This window comes from Manis javanica, chromosome 12, assembly GCF_040802235.1.
Source record: "Manis javanica isolate MJ-LG chromosome 12, MJ_LKY, whole genome shotgun sequence".
NCBI classification, from domain to species: Eukaryota; Metazoa; Chordata; class Mammalia; order Pholidota; family Manidae; genus Manis; species Manis javanica.
This window is the reverse complement of record NC_133167.1, coordinates 45,413,905-45,418,923: the sequence shown is the minus strand read 5'-3', so window position 1 is coordinate 45,418,923 and position 5,019 is coordinate 45,413,905. Positions and strand designations below refer to the sequence as shown.

Below are 5,019 nucleotides of genomic sequence, written 5' to 3'. Positions count from 1 at the left end.
TGGAGTGAATGGTGTGTTGAAGTCTCCTAAAATGAATGCTTTGCAGTCTATTTCCTCCTTTAGTTCTGTTAGTATTTGTTTCACAAATGCTGGTGCTCCTGTTTTGGGTGCATATATATTTATAATTGTTGGGAGCCAGGCTATGCCCCTTCCCCCACTTGCTGATGTGGAGGGAATGGAGAACAAAGGACATCCTGTTTACGCATCCCAGGAGGAACTGGAGGAGCCCTGCTGTGCCTACCTTTGCCCTGCTACTGCTGACATCAATACTGTGCTTGATTGTCTATTGGATAATGCTATTTCCTGGAATAGTGTGCCTTCTTTGCTGTATAAATACTCTGGACCCTAATAAAGCTTTGTTGGCAATGCATTGGAGTGTCAACCCTCCCAGTTCTTTCTGTCTTCTTTTTCTTCTGAGCCCCAGTGTTTTCCCCTTCAGCAGACCCTGTTTGATTTGATGCTGCTGGTCTGTGTCAAGTGGCGCCCGAACAGGGACCTGAAGGACGTACAAGAGAAACGTTGGAGAGACTGCTATCCGGGAAAAGAGAATGGGGATCCCCAAGAATAGATACAGTGATGCTTCAGAGGTCGTGTGGATGCAGTGAGTATTTACTGGGAGCCCAGACATGGGACAAATGGGTAGCAGACAGCTTTACATTTTGGGCTTAAAAAGGCTGTTAGCTGCTAGAGGTATAAAAGTAGGGAAACCCCAATCAGAAAGATTTTTAGATTTTATTGAGAAAGTGTGCCCTTGGTTCCCGGAAGAAGGGACAGTAGACACAGAATTGTGGAATGAAGTAGGAAAGGGACTTCAATCTTATTATTCTACCCATATTCCAAAAAAGGTTCTGGTGGACACATTTGGCCTGTGGACCTTAATTAGAGACTCTTACATGACTTAAGGCAAATTAATGTCATTCTTAAACCTATGGGACCTTTACAATAAGGCCTCCCTTTTCGAGCTATGATTCCAAAAGACTGGAATATGGCTATCATTGACCTTAAAGATTGCTTTTTTACCTTGCTCCCCATTCAAAACAGTCCTCTTAGGCCTGCGTTACTTTCTCCTGTGTAATGTAAATAGAGCCTGTAATTAAGCTGAACCCTCAGATCAACATGTAAACAGCTCTATTCTATTAACTGCTTTCCTTAGAGGCAGTCATCCTGGAGCTAAGCATTTCCTCCTCAGCAGCCCCAGGGAAGCCAAACAAGCTTGTGACTCAGATCAGGGCTCTAGTAGTGAAAAGTCACACAGTCCCTGCATTTATCAGACAGGCAGGGGCCTCTTGAGGAATGACTATAGCTCGGGCAGAAAAAACTAGGAAAACTAACAGAGAGCAGTTCGATTCCTAAAATCTTAAAAGAAGTATCTTATCTTCTGCACACAAACCTGGCCCCAGTACAAACTCTCTAATTAGAGAGACTTGTTCCCTAAAAGAAGTATGCAATATAATGTTATGCAGCTAAATATATTTTGCCACAAGGGAAGAAAATAGTCAAAAGTTCCATGAACTACTACAATATGGAGCTAGTTTTCTAAATTCTTTTAGTGAACATCTATTCTACTTATTAAGTTCACCATTATCTTTGAGAATTGAGAAGTCTTAAACTAAACTCCCTGAGATAGAAGAAATTTATCTTCTGCAATACAGCCTGGCTTTAAATAACTGGAGCTAGAATTGAACTTGCATTTCATTTCCAGCCCCCTGGACACACACAGTCCCTATCAGTTCAGAGCCTTCATCGGCCCTGTTAGTCTGGGGCCGTCTAAACCTTAACCCAGTTATGTAAACTGCTTGCCCTTAGAGTGTATTCTTGAAAACTGAAGTACTTTTAATCAAATAAACTAAGAAGAAAGAAGACCATTGAATATTAGAAACTCAAATCTTTATGTCAGTTTGTCTGTGCTTATGTTTTTATATGAAAAGTGTTGCTAACTGTAGTCATTATGTCTCGGTCTGTATGTTTGTGTGTCTAAGTGTGTAACAAAAAAATATTTTCTACCTCCGGAGAGTATTAATAAAATTGATTTAAAGACAAGTGCTTGTGAAAATTGGGCATTCTAAAACTTCCAGAAAATCTAATAAAAAATATTATGCATTAATGCTAATTTAAGCTTAACTGAAATGGACATGTCCTTATAGTTATTAGCTGCCATAGTTTACTTAAAGTCATTTAAGTTGATGTTACCTGTTAAATATTTCAAGAAAATACTTAAAGAAAAGCTTGACTTTGTCTAATGTTTGGTAAAAGTTTTGTAAGTAATTTAGCATAGTTGCTAAAAATAAGTAAACAAGTGTAGGAAATAAACTTTTTAATAATAATACTGTATTAATGTATAACAGTGTATATATCTGCAAACAGCTTGAGAATTTTTGTGGTAACCAATATTCTTAAAGTTTGCTAAGCTATATAGACATATTTTGTACTTAATGAGAAATTGTGCTATAAGGCACATTTCCAAAAATGATAAAATATGTTCATAAATGTATCAATCTGAAGAATGCTAGTGTAACAGTTTACAATGGTATATTTTTCAGTGTTCTCTGAAAGTTAAAGTATCAAATAGTTTTAAGTTCTAATGAAAACTACTTGATATAATAAAGAAAATATTTTAGTATGTTAAAGATGTGTGTTTTAATAAGAGAAAGTATAAAGAATAGAAATTTATTTTGTTGTTCTAAAGTACAGCTGTTTGTTCAAAGAAAGAACACACTGAATATAAAAGTTGTAAAAGGTTTATAAAAGATTGATATAATCATGCTATGTGAAATTAAAGCACAGAAATCTTGATATCAAGTACATAGCTAGACTAAAATTTTTGTTTGTTAAAAGAACAAGAGTTTATTAGTCTACCTTTAATGTTGAAAGATTGCAAAAAGTTTTCTATTTATTAAAAGTTTCTTATGTTTAAAGTCTCAATCAATTGAGTATTTAAGAAAATGAGATCTTAATATTAAAAGGACTGTAAGCTAAGTGTTGTTAACTATGTAACCTTCTGCATTTGCTTTTAAACTTTCTTATTATCATTCTAGCTAAATAATAAGTGTTATTTAATAACTATAATTCTATTTAGGCAAGTGCCTTAAAAACTTTTGACAGCTTCCCAAAACCAAAATTTAAAAAGGTACTTTTACCTCAATCAACTCTGATATTTTCCAGAGGGCCCCTGAAACATATCAGTAGAATTTCTTCTCCTCATCAAAGAAAATATTTGACTAATTTGGCTTATTTACCTGATATATATGTACCTGGAAAGCACTGTCAAAAAGAATAATGCCAAGCTTTATTACTGAATGTTTTATGTTACAGAAATGTCACTCTTCCCCCTAAGACGCTTACTCCTGATGCCCAATTAAATTTACCTGTTAGTACTACTATAATTACTGATTGTGTATGTATTAATTGTACTCATGTACCCTCTTACTGTAATTGTACAATCAATGTAAAATAGTCTTCTGGATATAGACTTCCAAATGGTTGAGTATTTTTGTGTAATAACAAAACATATCAAGCCCTCTCTCCACACTATCAAAGTGTTGGTGGTGTGGGACGCATTCTTCCTGCTTTAATAGACCATCCTGGATATAAGCGCAAGAGGCTTCTCCGAGCTCTGCCATCTGATTGTCATGAAAACTTGAAACTTTCAGATCCTGCCACTATTGCAGTTGCAGCTGCATTCCTCCTGCCGGTTCCTAGACTTGTCATTAGAATGCAGAAAGAGATATCTAAGCTGGCCTGTGCATATAGCAAAACAACAAATTTGACTGCTTCTGTATTATCTGAACTCAACCAAGAACTAAGAGAATTGCGAGCTGTGGTGCTTCAGAATCGCGCTGCTGTGGACTGTCTGCTGTTAAAAGAGCATGTAAGATGTGAACAATTTCCAAGAATGTGCTGTTTCAATTTGTCTGATTTTTCTCAAACTACCCAAAATCAATTAGATGATATCCATCATATTGTCGATAAGTTTTGACAAATGCCTAAGCTATCTAACTAGTTTTTAAAATTTCATTAGAGATAACTAGTAATTGTAAGTCTGCCTTTGTTATGTATCTGTATTCCTATTCTGTTAATGTATGTAAGCAATTTAACTAGTAGTTTGTTAAAACCTATATATATATTCAAGTTATGTCTGTCTTTCAACATGTTCGATCTCAGCCATATAATGCATATTTCCCACAAAACTAAGATACCATATAATCCACAAAGCAAAGCACTGTAAAACGTGCCCATGGCACACTTAATGCTCATTTGGAAAAAACAAAAAAGGGGGAGTTATATTCCTGGCCACCACAGAACTATTTAAATCATATCTTATTTGCAGCCTAAACTGCATCTGATATATTAAATCAGATAAAAGACGTGTTCAGGGACCCCCTGAATAGTCTCTGGCATGCTGTTGCACCTCTCTTAACCCTAAGCATTTTATGGCTTTTGTTGCTGTTACTAGGGCCTTGTGTCCTTCACAGCATGCAGAAACTCATCCAACAAGCCTTAAGAGACCTGCATCATTTGAAATTGCAGATGGCCCCCCCACTTGTAAATAATAAGATCTGAAGTCAAGTATGGTAACCAATGACGGGTAAGATATGGTTGAATTGTAAATACCAACCTAAGACAGGGAGTGGTCAACAGAAGACTATAGCCCCATGATGGGTAAGGATTTCCTTCAACCATACAACCTAGGACAGGCACATACCTTGACCCAGTCTGAGTTAGGCTGGTTGTTTTATTAAAGAAAAAAGGGGGAGATGTTGGGAGCCGGGCTATGCACCTTCCCCCACTTGCTGATGTGGTGGGAATGGAGAACAAAGAACACCCTGTTTACGCATCCCAGGAGGAACTGGAGGAGCCCTGCTGTGCCTACCTTTGCCCGGCTACCGATGACATCAATATTGTGCTTGATTGTCTATTGGATAATGCTATTTCCTGGAATAGTGTGCCTTCTTTGCTGTATAAATACTCTGGACCCTAATAAAACTTTGTTGGCAACGCATTGGAGTGTCAACCCTCCCA

The 5,019-nt window shown here is 36.9% G+C and overlaps 1 long non-coding RNA gene across 1 annotated transcript; it reads left to right on the top strand.

Moving 5' to 3' along the window:
• The first annotated feature begins 370 nt into the window (after nucleotides 1-370).
• On the top strand, nucleotides 371-5,019 carry LOC140845035 (uncharacterized). The gene is made up of 2 exons (XR_012123658.1): nucleotides 371-601; nucleotides 3,651-5,019. It is a non-coding gene; the product is annotated as an uncharacterized lncRNA (long non-coding RNA).